The 14,892-nt window shown below is 42.9% G+C and overlaps 1 protein-coding gene across 1 annotated transcript in view; it reads right to left on the bottom strand.

Moving 5' to 3' along the window:
• rimbp2b (RIMS binding protein 2b) overlaps positions 1 to 5,085 on the bottom strand; it is a 122,405-nt gene extending 117,320 nt beyond the window's left edge. The window contains exon 1 of the mRNA XM_060931274.1: positions 5,040 to 5,085. The gene's annotated coding sequence lies outside the window, so the exon portion shown is untranslated. The remainder of the gene's footprint in view (positions 1 to 5,039) is intronic.
• Positions 5,086 to 14,892: the final 9,807 nt, after the last annotated feature.

The raw sequence follows: 14,892 nt of genomic DNA on the forward strand, positions 1-14,892 counted from the left end.
CCTGTTATTTGTAGTACGAGAGGTCCCGCAAGCCCCCACGGGGTTTTCTCCCTTTGACTTATTATATGGGCGTAAGCCATGTGGCATTCTGGACATGCTATGGGGAAAATTGGGAGGAGGGACCTTCGCCTAGTAAAAACGAAATTCAGTATGTTCTTGACCTGCGCGCAAAACTCCACACCCTCACGCACCTAACCCAGAAGAATTTGCAGCAGGCACAAGAACGTCAAAGCCGGCTGTATGACGGGGGCACGCACCTTAGAGAGTTCACGCTGGGAGACAAAGTGCTCGTATTATTGCCCACGTCAAGCTCCAAATTAGTCACCAAGCGGCAAGGGCCCTTCGAGGTCACACGGCGAGTCGGGGATGTCGACTATGAGGTGAGGCAAATTGATAGGGGTGGGGCATTGCAAATCTACCACCTCAACCTTTTAAAATGCTGGAATGAGGGGGTCCCCGTGGCACTGGGGTCGGTAGTCCCAGAGAAGGCGGAGCTGGGGCCGGAGGTGAAAAAGATAACATCTCGGACCATTCCGGTCCCTTGTGGAGACCACCTCTCACCAGCCCAACTCACGGACGTAGCCAAGTTGCAAAAGGAATTTTCCGATGTGTTCTCGCCCCTTTCTGGTCATACCCACCTCATAGAACACCACATCGAAACGCTCCTGGGGGTGGTAATGCGTAGCCGCCCTTACCGTTTGCTCGAACACAAGAAAAAGGTGGTTTGGGATGAACTCAAGGCCATGCTTGAAATGGGCATAATCGAGAAGTCCCACAGTGACTGGAGCAGCCCAGTGGTCCTGGTTCCCAAGACCGACGGGTCGGTCCGGTTCTGTGTGGACTATAGAAAGGTCAACGCGGTATCTAAATCTGACGCATACCCAATGCCCTGCATTGATGAGTTGCTTGATCGGCTAGGCACTGCTCACTTTTATTCGACACTGGATCTAACAAAAGGATATTGTCAGATCCCCTTGACTCCTCTATCCCAGGAGAAAACAGCCTTTTCCACACCGTTTGATTTACACCAATTTGTCACGCTCCCTTTTGGGTTGTTTGGGGCGCCCACTACGTTCCAGCAGCTTATGGACAGGGTCCTCCGCCCTCACGCTGCCTACGCAGCCGCCTATCTGGACGACATAATCTACAGCCATGATTGGCCGCGGCACTTGGAACACCTGAGGGAATACGGATTCACGGAAAATAATACAAATATAATACAAATCACGGATCTTTTATTCAAGGATGTGTGATACTTTCCGTGAAAAATCAATAGTAAATTAATAATAAAGTAAACATATAAATTCAGGTAAGACATTTTAATAATGAACTTCGGCAGTCCAAACATTTAATTGTTTTAGACTTAAATTTTTTTTATCCGTGAGGCATCATCCGTATGAGACTGGTAACAAATCTGTAATATACTGAAATGTCCATGACCAATCCATAAGTTATTAGCATCGCTATTAAACTCCGTAACCACTCTGTATTTTGTATCCTTTTTTAAATTATATTTCCATCATCCGTGACCTATCCGTATTATATCAACCACCGGAGTGTGTGCATGGGTTGTTTTGAAATCCAAGCTGTACAGTATGACCTGGAATAATGTGCTACTACTTGGAAAAACCTTCCATGACTATTTCTAAGTTGCATGCGTTTACTTCCCTGAGTGTCAGGAGCAAGCGATATTACACAGTAGTCAGGATTATAGTTGTGGTGTTTCTGCTCCAGACTGGAACTAAACTCAGGCAGAGGTACAGTCATATACAGTGGTGCTTGAAAGTTTGTGAACCCTTTAGAATTTTCTAGATTTCTGCATAAATATGACCGAAAACATCATCAGATTTTCACACAAGTCCTAAAAGTAGATAAAGAGAACCCAGTTAAACAAATGAGATAAAAATATTATACTTGGTCATTTATTTATTGAGGAAAACGATCCAATATTACAAATCTGTGAGTGGCAAAAGTATGTGAGCCACTCACATATTTTTATTAGCAGTTAAGTTGAAGGTGAAATTAGAGTCAGGGGTTTTCAATCAATGGGATGACAATCAGGTGTGAGTGGGCACCCTGTTTTATTTAAAGAGCAGGGATCTATCAAAGTCTGATCTTCACAACACACGTTTGTGGAAGTGTATCATGGCACGAACAAAGGAGATTTCTGACGACCTCAGAAAAAGCGTTGTTGATGCTCATCAGGCTGGAAAAGGTTACAAAACCATCTCTAAAGAGTTTGGACTCCACCAATCCACAGTCAGACAGATTGTGTACAAATTGAGGGAATTCAAGACCATTGTTACCCTCCCCAGGAGTGGTCGACCAACAAAGATCACTCCAAGAGCAAGACGTGTAATAGTCGGCCAGGTCACAAAGGACCCCAGGGTAACTTCTAAGCAACTGAAGGCCTCTCTGACATTGGCTAATGTTAAATGTTCATGAGTCCACCATCAGGAGAACACTGAACAACAATAGTGTGCATGGCAGGGCTGCAAGGAGAAAGCCACTGCTCTCCAAAAAGAACATTGCTGCTCATCTGCAGTTTGCTAAAGATCACGTGGACAAGCCAGAAGGCTATTGGAAAAATGTTTTGTGGACGGATGAGACCAAATTAGAACGTTTTGGTTTAAATGAGAAGCGGTTTGTTTGGAGAAAAGAAATCACTGCATTCCAGCATGAGAACCTTATCCCATCTGTGAAACATGGCACCAACAAAGATCACTTCAAGAACAAGGCGTATAATAGTCGGCGAGGTCACAAAGGACCCCAGGGTAACTTCTAAGCAACTGAAGGCCTCTCTCACTTTGGCTAATGTTTGAGTCCACCATCAGGAGAACACTGAACAACAATGGTGTACGTGGCAGGGTTGCAAGGAGAAAGCCACTGCTCTCCAAAAAGAACATTGCTGCTCGTCTGCAGTTTGCTTAAGATCATGTGGACAAGCCAGAAGGCTATTGGAAAAATATTTTGTGGACGGATGAGACCAAACTAAAACTTTTTACTGGTTTAAATGAGAAGCGTTATGTTTGGAGGAAGGAAAACACTGCATTCCAGCATAAGAACCTTATCCCATCTGTGAAACATGGCGATGGTAGTATCACGGTTTGGGCCTGTTTTGCTGCATCTGGGCCAGGACAGCTTGCCGTCATTGATGGAACAATGAATTCTGAATTATACCAGCGAATTCTAAAGGAAAATGTCAGGACATTTGTCCATGAACTGAATCTCAAGAGAAGGTGGGTCATGCAGCAAGACAACGACCCTAAGCACACAAGTCGTTCTACCAAAGAATGGTTAAAGAAGAATAAAGTTAATGTTTTGGAATGGCCAAGTCAAAGTCCTGACCTTAATCCAATCGAAATGTTGTGGAAGGACCTGAAGTGAGCAGTTCATGTGAGGAAACCCACCAACATCCCAGAGTTGAAGCTGTTCTGTATGGAGGAACGGGCTAAAATTCCTCCAAGCCGGTGTGCAGGACTGATCAACAGTTACCGCAAACGTTTAGTTGCAGTTATTGCTGCACAAGGGGGTCACACCAGATACTGAAAGCAAAGGTTCACATACTTTTGCCACTCACAGATATGTAATATTGGATCATTTTCCTCAATAAATAAATGACCAAGTATAATATTTTTGTCTCATTTGTTTAACTGGGTTCTCTTTATCTACTTTTAGGACTTGTGTGAAAATCTGATGATGTTTTCGGTCATATTTATGCAGAAATATAGAAACTTCTAAAGGGTTCACAAACTTTCAAGCACCACTGTAACTGTAGGTATAGTTAGAGTTATCAGTGCTGTGGGAGTGGGCCCTAAATTGACAGTGTGACGCAAATTAAACCTTCACTTAATATATAATAATGATGCGAGGTCTGAAAACTAATCAGCGTCAGGGAAAATGGAAAAAGGCCAGCCAGGTCAATCTCACCAAGCGGCCCTTAAGTTCACATAAGGTATATTTGGAGCATAAATTACATCCATAATTGATGAGCCATCAGTCTGAAGGGTCTCCTATGGTTAAGTGTGTATAATTTTTGCTCATACTCATGACTCCGAGCCGGACTGTTTCTCAGGTTCAGATCTGTAACAGTCTGGGTATACGACCTGGATCTGGCACGAGTGTTAGACCTGCTGCTGATATATGAAACAAATGCCGCTTTTCCACTACAAACGCGGCTGAGTCGGGCTGAGCCGTGCCGTGCTGAGTCGGGCTGAGTCGAGCTGAGTGGGGCTGTTGGAGTTGCATTTCGACTACAACCGCGCTGAACCGTGCTGGCTGGAAGTGGGTGGACACATTGGGTGGAGTTAGCAAAAGTGGGTGGACGTCACGTGATGTTGTTAAGCAGCGCAAACAGTGACATCAGTGATCTTTTAAGCGGTAGTCTCACGACCCGGATAGTAAACAATGAACATGGAGGACATGGAGTCGTTAGTGTTGCTGGTCTTGGTGCTGTGGCTTGTTGTCACCGACAACACGGACAGATACTGGCAAGAGCGTACAGATGAGGCGAGACGCATAAGGCTTCAGAAATTCTCGTAATTCGTAATTCTCCTTCTTCCGGGTTTGCGGTGTTTACAGATCCCAGCGTGCTCGCGGGGCGTGTGTGGGCATGTGAGGACACTCCTCCTCACCAATCAGTGCACAGGGAAGTGTCTGCTCACGCCCCTAGCCCCACTCGGCTCGCTTTGGCTTGCTTCAGCCCCACTCCAAAACGGTGCGAGTTTTAGGGGCTAAGCAGGGCTGAAGCGAGCTGAGTCGTGCTGGTTTTTGGTAGTCGAAACGCGAGCCGTGTCGGGCTGAAGTGAGCTGAAGCGAGCTGAAGTGAGCTGAAAAAGGGTAGTGGAAAAGGGCCATAATCAATACCTTCTGACCAATCAGAATCAAGAATTCTGTGGTAAATCGGAGAATAAAGAGCGGCTCAGAACACAGCAGAGCGATGGTCAGTTAGTGCTGATGATTTTCCATACAATGTATAGATATAAACGTATGGTAGGACGGCGTGACTGAGAAGTCGGGACGTCGAGGACGGTTCTTACCTTCAGCACCTGCTCTAGGTTCTCCAGCTTGGCTTGGAGCTGAGTCCTCTCCCACAGAGCACAATCTCTCTCCACAGTCACTGCACACAGAGCCTCCCACAGGCGCTCATACTCATACTTCACCTGCTGAGAGCCGAGAGAGAGAGAGACAGAGAGAGAGAGAGAGGGGATAAAAGGTGAGGGTTAATATTGTTCAAATTGGCCCTTTTTCTGCTCATCAGTCTGATCAGTCTGTCCTTTCACTAGATCGCTCTGACAGCACAGTGGCATTTCCCTCGTGTCAAAAGGTGACTGAGGAAAAAAGGAAAAAAATAAATCACAGAATTGATAGAAAAAAAATGAATGCGGGATTTCAACGGTGAGAACAGTAACTGAAAGGCGGGATGATACACTGGTGTGTGTGTGACACGACGATATGATCAGAAAATCTGAAATGATTACATTTACATTTTGCTCTTCAAAAAGAATTAGATCACAGGCTCAAGAAGAGCTGACATTTTGGTTCAAAGGAAACTTCACTCAGTCTTTATAACACATTCGTAAGCATTGCATAACGATTTTATTAAGAAATACTTGAGAATTTATGTACGTCTCGGTCCGTACTGTCAAGCCCTTGGTCTGATATTTTCCCATAAAGACGAGCAAGCGAGGTTAAAGGAGAACTAAAGTCATTTTTAAACTTGCTTTATTTCTTAATTAACGTGTTATTCAATTACATTTTCGGTTTTAGTAACCTTATAATTGTGGCTCGTATTGGCAACTAATTGCAATTAAATATTATACTTATCAGCCTATTCGGTTTTTAGCCGTGTTGAATTTAGTTCGTTTGGTCCACGGCAGGCGTCGCTTATCCGCGCGATCTTCACGAGACTTGTGTGAGACTTCGAAACGTGAAGTGTCAGCCAGGTGTCAGCACCACCATTTTGAAAACTGTTTTCCAAACGAAATATTGCACAAAGATGAGTTTAAATGATGATTACTGCCTACTTTTTTCAAACTTTCCTGATCGCCATCAAAACAAGCAAAACTTCCGGCTTGATTACATCAGCATTCAAAAGAGGGTGCGCGCGTCTTTTGACAACGTTGGCAGATGTTGGTCACTTTGATTTCCGCTGTACGTTTTACTTCTATCCTACGATGTCTTGCACAGGTCTCAACGAATCTCGTTTATGGCCATGGACTGATATATTACAGAGCATATTTCAAACACTCATAACTTGCTATAGCAGCGACAAAATATCGATCAAAAAGGCATTCCGACATTTAATAAAATGAGAGAAATAGAATTTTGATGATAAAAAAATTTGCCTTCAGTTCTACTTTCATAAGGAATTTATTATTTGGCTTGTTTTATTTCTAAGATTAAACTAAATGCTCATTATAATAATGAGGCGTGACGCTGCTTTCAGTCATGTCATATTTGTACCGTAGTTGAGTCGCGCATGCAGAATAAACGGCTAGCAGTTTCAAAACTGAATTTCTCTTTGCGGTTAGCAGTTTCTGAATGCTCTTTGTTGCTCGTTTCTTGAATAACTCTTGTGGTGACTCTTGTTTGTCTTTTGTGTTTCTTGATTTCCAATTCATCTTTTTTGTCGTTTGGTTTTTGCAACATTGAAAGCCAGCACCTTGGAAAGAAAGTCTGTAATTACCCATGGGCAGTATGGGAAAATACTGCCCACCAAGGAACCAATCAGAGCGCATGATTTGACCGGAAGTAGCTCGTGCATTATAATAATAAAGAGACAAATATTTTATGCTTATTTACTGATGGTAAGCTATGCAATCGAGAAAACTAATCAGTTAATCAGCTAACCTGTGAGATAGCTAGCAAATATCAATGATCTTGACTTGATTTAATAATAAGAAGCAGCTTGCTCAAGGGCACTTCAGCCATGATACAAAGAGAGGGGAAAGTGCTGTTCATTCATTCAACTCCCTTCAACATTTTTCCCACCGGTCTCGGGAATTGAACCAGCGACCTTTTGGGCCCAAGGCTGCTTCTCTAACCTTCAGACCATGGCTGCCCTCTTCACAGTGCTCTCTGTATTTCATCCATGATTTCATCCATCCACGTCCACGCAAGTCATTTTTGGAGTGAGGTATAATAAAAACGCCGTGATCCTCATCTATATACTTTTAGCCATTAGCTAGCTCTTCGTCTTGCTAAATTCTGCCAGGCGAAGGTGTTGATCTCACTCACACTTAATTTCCTTTTTCACTGCCACTGTCGCACCCTCACACTTAGTCAATTTAAGTCTGGATCACACCTCTTGAACCTAGTTGATGGCTCTTATACTGACGTCAGAAAACCAATCAAAAAGGTATTCTCCTTTCCAGACAGCTTTTCAAACTCCTTAATAAGTTTCAACTGTAAAAAAAAAAAAAGAAAAAAAGAAAAAAAAAATGTACCGAAGTAAAAATAGGACCTTCCTTCTTTCAAGTGCACTTAGAAGTGCTTGAAAGCAGAGACAGCGGGAGGTTCAAGTTCTCTATTGATCGGGGAGTAAGTGATGATAAAAGAGCTCACACACACACAGCTGATCCTGACGGCCTTATTTCAGCAGCCTGATTTCAGATTTATTTCAATATAAATTCATGATTCATGTCTATTTCGATCCTGTACAACACTGTGGAAAAGTTCAACGGGGGCAAATACTTTTGCAACCACCGTATGTATGGGCTCCAGTCACAACAAAGTGAATACGGGCTTACCTGATAAGAACGTCACCACGTGGAGATGGCGTATACCTTGAAAAAAATCTATACTGAGCAAAGATTGAGAGCACTCCTCTGTTGTTTTTATCAGGATGGATCGGTTTTACTTTTAAGAACGCCAAAGGGAGAGAGGTTTTAACCTCCAACGCCTGCTTCCAACTGCTCAAAGCAAAGCTGCATCTGTTCTTCTCAAAGAATCATCCTGACAGCAAATGTTCAAAATGCGTGGAACGAGTCGCTCTGAAAAACAAGAAGCATCAGATCTAGTATGTGTGCTTAAACAGTGGCATGTTTTCTCAAACAGCGTGTCGGGGGGAAAAGGCGTTCTGTGACAGCGGCGAGATACAACTCGTCGCCTCTGTATCGTTATTATTATGGTAATTTCTTTCAATCACTCGTAAAAAAAAGGTGTATATTCTTTAGAAGTGTTAGCATATGTTACCAGATCATTTTCATTTATTACTTTGCTTCTTTCACCTGCTTGCTTTACATGTTTTTGCATTACGAGATTCTGTTATGCTCACCACGGATGTAAAGAGTGGTTATTTGAGTGACTGTAGCTTTCCTGACTACTTGAATCAATCTATCTGTTCTCCTCTGATCTCCCTTACGAACGAGGCATTTACACCTGCAGAACTGAACGCTCTTTGTTTTACACACTGTTGTCTTTAACCTCTAGAGCGACGTGTGCTGTGCATGAAAATTCCAGGAGGTTAGTAGCAGGGATCGACATTAATGGTAGTCCGACTGTCCAGGACAACCAAATCCACATCTGCCTGTCAGACGGGACGAGTTGAATATTTGTTGAAAATCATAAGTTTTATAGCAAGTATTCAAGGGTTACATCAATAAAGTTGAAACAAAACTAGTTCAATCCATTCAACTTTGTTATTGCTTATGAAATTCCAGGGAAGCCAAGTACAGCAGGTGTACATGTAAAAAGCGAAACCATCAATGATGGCTTAGCTCACTCCAACCCCGTGAGAAATCAAATCTGGGTAGAAGTTATATGCACCCTAGGTATCCGGACTTTCCTGCCAGAAAGAATCAAAATCGGTGAGGAAGTAGAATCGATTTGTGTGGAAACTGCTCATTAGGAATCGATTAATTACTCTATATCTTCATTATTAATTGCAATTATGCAAATTTGGGTAGAAGCTACAGTAAATGCGCCCCAGGCAGACCCACCTTCCTGCCAAAAAGAATAAAAATCAGTGAAGAATTGAGAGAGAAGAAATGTGGAATATGGACGATGCTGGCTGGACGACGGACAACACATGATGGCATAAGCTGTCGACTGGATGAGCTAATAACCACGGCGTAATCTCTAATTATAGATTATTAGACTTTGAATTCATCGAAATTGGAAAAATGGCAATCAAACACCTCAATAAATAAATATCTGTGGTGAATCTTTATTTAATTTCATTCGGACATTCATTGTATTTTTCTTTTGTATGGTTCACATTAACCATCACAAATGTCAAAAAATATTTCGCGGGAATTTTACGACAGTGCCAAACTCACTCACGGTTTTTCATTCACAACGCGATTTTGTTCCCCTTATCATGTCCAACTTGTTTTCTTTAAATTAATTTATACTTCACGTTTTACTGGATTAATCAAAATGTAACTTTATTCCCTCCAGAAGCTTTGAATTTGAGTGAGTCTAACTCTTAAAACTACAGATCAGGTAATGGGTTAGAACAATAACAACACATGCACTATAATGAGGGACTGGATAGTTTTTGTCTATTGTTACAGATAAAGTTTGAGTTTTATAGAAAAATTATAAATCATGAAAGGAGATCTGAAGGCAATTCTTTTTATTATCAAAATTCTATTTCTCTCATTTTATTAAATATAGGAATGCCTTTTTGATCGCTATTTTGTCGCTGCTATAGCAAGTTATGAGTGTTTGAAATATGCTCTGTAATATATCGGTCCATATGTCAAAGCAACGGCCGTAAACGAGATTCGTTGAGACCTGTGCGAGACATCGTAGGACGGAAGTAAAACGTACAGCGGAAATCAAAGTGACTAACATCTACCAACGTTGTCAAAAGACACATGCGCCCTCTTTTGAATGCTGATGTGATCAAGTCGGAATTTTTGTTTGTTTTGATAGCGATCAGGAAAGTTTGAAAAAAGTAGGCAGTAATCGTCATTTAAACTCGTTTTTGTGCAATATTTCGTTTGGAAAACAGTTTTCAAAATGGCAGCACTGACACTATAGTGGACTTATGCCGCTTTTCCACTACCAACGCAGCTGAGTCGGGCTGAGCCGTGCCGTGCTGAGTCAGGCTGAGTCGAGCTGAGTGGGGCTGTTGGAGTTGCATTTCGACTACAACCGCGCTGAACCGTGCTGGCTGGAAGTGGGTGGACACATTGGGTGGAGTTAGCGAAAGTGGGTGGACGTCACGTGATGTCGTTAGGCGGCGCAAACAGTGACATCAGTGATCTTTTAAGCGGTAGTCTCACAACCCGGATAGTAAACAATAAACATGGAGGACATGGAGTCGTTAGTGTTGCTGGTCTTGGTGCTGTGGCTTGTTGTCACCGACAACGCCAACAGATACTGGCAAGAGCGTATAGATGAGGCGAGGCGCATAAGGCTTCAGAAATTCTCGTAATTCGTAATTCTTCTTCTTCCGGGTTTACGGTGTTTACAGATCCCAGCGTGCTCGTGGGGCGTGTGTGGGCATGTGAGGACACTCCTCCTCACCAATCAGTGCACAGGGGAGTGTCTGCTCACGCCCCCAGCCTCACTCAGCTCGGTTTGGCTCGCTTCAGCCCCACTCCAAAACCGTGCGAGTTTTGGGGGCTGAGCAGGGCTGAAGCGAGCTGAGTCGTGCTGTTCTTAGATAGTCGAAACGCGAGCCGTGTCGGGCTGAAGTGAGCTGAAGCGAGCTGAAGTGAGCTGAAAAAGGGTAGTGAAAAAGGGCCATTACTGTATTCCTGACCAGGAATAAGTCCACTATAGACACATGCACACCTGTAGTATGTAGTAGCAACGACTTCATGATTTTTTTTTTAATGACAAAATTGAGAATATCCGACAAAAAGTTCAAACTACTAATTTAAGGTCAGACAATGTAAGTTGACCCTGTAGTTAACAATATAACTGTATCAGATCAGCAATTAGAATGTTTTACTCCCCTAAAAGAAACTGAATTACTTTCATTAATCTTGGCATCAAAAGCCTCAACTTGTGTACTAGATCCCTTACCTGCACGTCTATTCAAACAGATAATACCTGAAGTAATTGAACCGCTTCTAAAAATAATAAATTCTTCTCTTACGATTGGCTATGTACCCAAATCCTTTAAACTAGCAGTTATCAAACCCCTGATTAAAAAACCTGACCTTGATCCCTGTCAACTGTCCAATTATTGGCCAATATCACACCTCCCCTTTATCTCCAAGATCCTTGAAAAAGCTGTGGCACAGCAGTTATGCTCATATTTACATAGGAATAACATCCATGAAATGTATCAGTCAGGATTTAGACCTCACAGAGACAGCTCTGGTTAAAGTAGTAAACGACCTACTGTTGGCGTCTGATCAGGGCTGTGTCTCGCTGCTTGTGTTGCTTGACCTTAGTGCAGCATTTGATACCATTGATCATTCCATTCTTCTGGATAGACTAGAAAATGTTGTGGGAGTTAAGGGAATGGCCCTCTCCTGGCTCAGCTCTTATTTCACTGATCGCTATCAGTATGTTGATGTAAATGGTGATTTTTCTAGACATACTGAGGTAAAGTTTGGTGTTCCACAAGGTTCTGTCTTGGGTCCACTGCTTTTTTCTTTATATATGTTACCTCTGGGTGATATTAGTCGTAAACATTGTATTAGTTTCCACTGTTATGCTGATGACACACAGTTGTACGTTTCTGCAAAACCTGATGAGAGACACCAGCTTAATAGAATTGAGGAATGTGTGAGGGACATTAGACACTGGATGCTTATTAACTTCCTTCTGCTTAACTCTGACAAGACTGAAGTACTTGCACTAGGACCACATGCAGCTAGAAGTAAGTTTTCTGATTACACAGTAACTCTGGATGGCCTTTCTGTTTCTTCACATGCAGCAGTAAAAGACCTCGGAGTGATTATTGACCCCAGTCTTTCATTTGAAACTCACACTGATAACATTACCCGGATAGCTTTCTTTCATCTCAGAAATATTGCTAAGATAAGAAATTTAATGTCACTACATGACACGGAAAAACTAGTTCATGCTTTCGTTACCTCCAGGTTGGATTATTGTAATGCCTTACTGTCTGGATGTTCCAATAAGTGCATAAACAAGCTCCAGTTAGTTCAAAATGCAGCAGCAAGAGTCCTTACTAGAACTAGAAAATATGACCCCATCACCCCTGTCATATCCACACTGCATTGGCTCCCAATCTAATTTCATATTGATTATAAAATACTACTATTGACCTTTAAAGCACTGAATGGTCTTGCACCACAGTACCTGATTGAACTTCTGGTCCTCTATGACCCGCCACGCCTACTTAGATCAAAAGGTGCAGGCTATCTGCTGGTACCTCGTATAGTGAAGGCTACATCAGGGGGCGGAACCTTTTCTTACAAAGCCCCACAGTTATGGAACAGCCTTCCAAGTAATGTTTGGGAATCAGACACAGTCTCAGCATTTAAGTCTAGGCTGAAAACGTATCCGTTTAGTCAAGCCTTTTGTTAATAGTGTTTATGAGGTAAAGGTGTAGATCTGGAGGGTCCTCAGACATAGAGAGTTTTGGTAAACTGGGATGTATGGATGCTGTCAGTCCCCACTCGCTTGCTCACTCGAGTTTGTTGACGGTGTAGTGGCTGCTGCTTTATGTCCCGGGGCTCCCTCATGCCTGTGTTACCTTCTGGCTCTCTCCTTTTAGTTATGCTGTCATAGTTAGTTTTGCCGGAGTCCCTGCTTGTACTCAGTGCAATACAGTGGGGCAAAAAAGTATTTAGTCAGTCACCAATTGTGCAAGTTCTCCCACTTAAAAAGATGAGAGAGGCCTGTAATTTTCATCATAGGTATACCTCAACTATGAGAGACAGAATGGGGGGAAAGAATCCAGGAAATCACATTGTCTGATTTTTAAAGAATTTATTTGCAAATTATGGTGGAAAATAAGTATTTGGTCAATAACAAAAGTTCATCTCAATACTTTGTTATATACCCTTTCTTGGCAATGACAGAGGTCAAACGTTTTCTGTAAGTCTTCACAAGGTTTTCAGACACTGTTGCTGGTATTTTGGCCCATTCCTCCATCCAGATCTCCTCTAGAGCAGTGATGTTTTGGGGCTGTCGCTGGGCAACACGGACTTTCAACTCCCTCCAAAGATTTTCTATGGGGTTGAGATCTGGAGACTGGCTAGGCCACTCCAGGACCTTGAAATGCTTCTTACAAAGCCACTCCTTCGTTGCCCGGGCGGTGTGTTTGGGATCATTGTCATGCTGAAAGACCCAGCCACGTTTCATCTTCAATGGCCTTGCTGATGGAAGGAGGTTTTCACTCAAAATCTCACGATACATGGCCCCATTCATTCTTTCCTTTACACAGATCAGTCGTCCTGGTTCCTTTGTAGAAAAACAGCCTCAAAGCATGATGTTTCCACCCCCCATGCTTCACAGTAGGTATGGTGTTCTTTGGATGCAACTCAGCATTCTTTCTCCTCCAAACACGACAATTTGAGTTTTTACCAAAAAGTTCTATTTTGGTTTCATCTGACCATATGACATTCTCCCAATCCTCTTCTGGATCATCCAAATGCTCTCTAGCAAACTTCAGACGGGCCTGGACATATACTGGCTTAAGCAGGGGGACACGTCTGGCACTGCAGGATTTGAGTCCCTGGCGGCGTAGTGTGTTACTGATGGTAGCCTTTGTTACTTTGGTCCCAGCTCTCTGCAGGTCATTCACTAGGTCCCCCCGTGTGGTTCTGGGATTTTTGCTCACCGTTCTTGTGATCATTTTGACCCCACGGGGTGAGATCTTGCGTGGAGCCCCAGATCGAGGGAGATTATCAGTGGTCTTATACAGTATATGTCTTCCATTTTCTAATAATTGCTCCCACAGTTGATTTCTTCACACCAAGCTGCTTACCTATTGCAGATTCAGTCTTCCCAGCCTGGTGCAGGTCTACAATTTTGTTTCTGGTGTCCTTTGACAGCTCTTTGGTCTTGGCCGTAGTGGAGTTTGGAGTGTGACTGTTTGAGGTTGTGGACAGGTGTCTTTTATACTGATAACGAGTTCAAACAGGTGCCATTAATACAGGTAACGAGTGGAGGACAGAGGAGCCTCTTAAAGAAGTTGTTACAGGTCTGTGAGAGCCAGAAATCTTGCTTGTTTGTAGGTGACCAAATACTTGTTTTACCGAGGAGTTTACCAATTAATTCATTAAAAATCCTACAATGTGATTTCCTGGATTCTTTCCCCCCATTGTGTCTCTCATAGTTGAAGTGTACCTATGATGAAAATTACAGGCCTCTCTCATCTTTTTAAGTGGGAGAACTTGCACAATTGGTGGCTGACTAAATACTTTTTTGCCCCACTGTATGTATACTGTTCCTACTTATTCAGGTGACATTGGGCATACCTAACAACCTGCCCCCCCCCCCCCCCCCAAATCTGTCCCTCTGAGTTACATGTCAATCCTGGGATCGAGATGCTGACCTCTTCTGTTCCTCAGACCTGCCTGATCCATCCTGGTGCCCTGTGTCTGGTTGGAGTCTCATCGCATCGCTCCTGTGGAGGACGGCCCCATGTGGACAGTTGAAAGTCACACCTGGAGGACGCTCTGGACAATTACAGTAATGCTTTTATGGCTGAGGACTACAGTTGACTTGCTAACTTTAGGACTGTAGTTGTCATGAACAGTTTTGCACTCAAGTTTCCATCAACGAAGAGTTTATAACATCAACGAAACTGACTTCATGTTAAAATTGTTAATGTTATAGTCATGTTGTCTGTTGTTGCCCAAATGAGGATGGGTTCCCTTTTGAGTCTGGTTCCTCTCGAGGTTTCTTCCTCATGTCATCTGAGGGAGTTTTTCCTTGCCACCATCACCACAGGCTTGCTCATTGGGGATAGATAAGGGAAAAAATTAGCTCATGTTTTAAGTTGTTCAA

Source organism: Neoarius graeffei, chromosome 10 (assembly GCF_027579695.1).
Source record: "Neoarius graeffei isolate fNeoGra1 chromosome 10, fNeoGra1.pri, whole genome shotgun sequence".
NCBI classification, from domain to species: domain Eukaryota; kingdom Metazoa; phylum Chordata; class Actinopteri; order Siluriformes; family Ariidae; genus Neoarius; species Neoarius graeffei.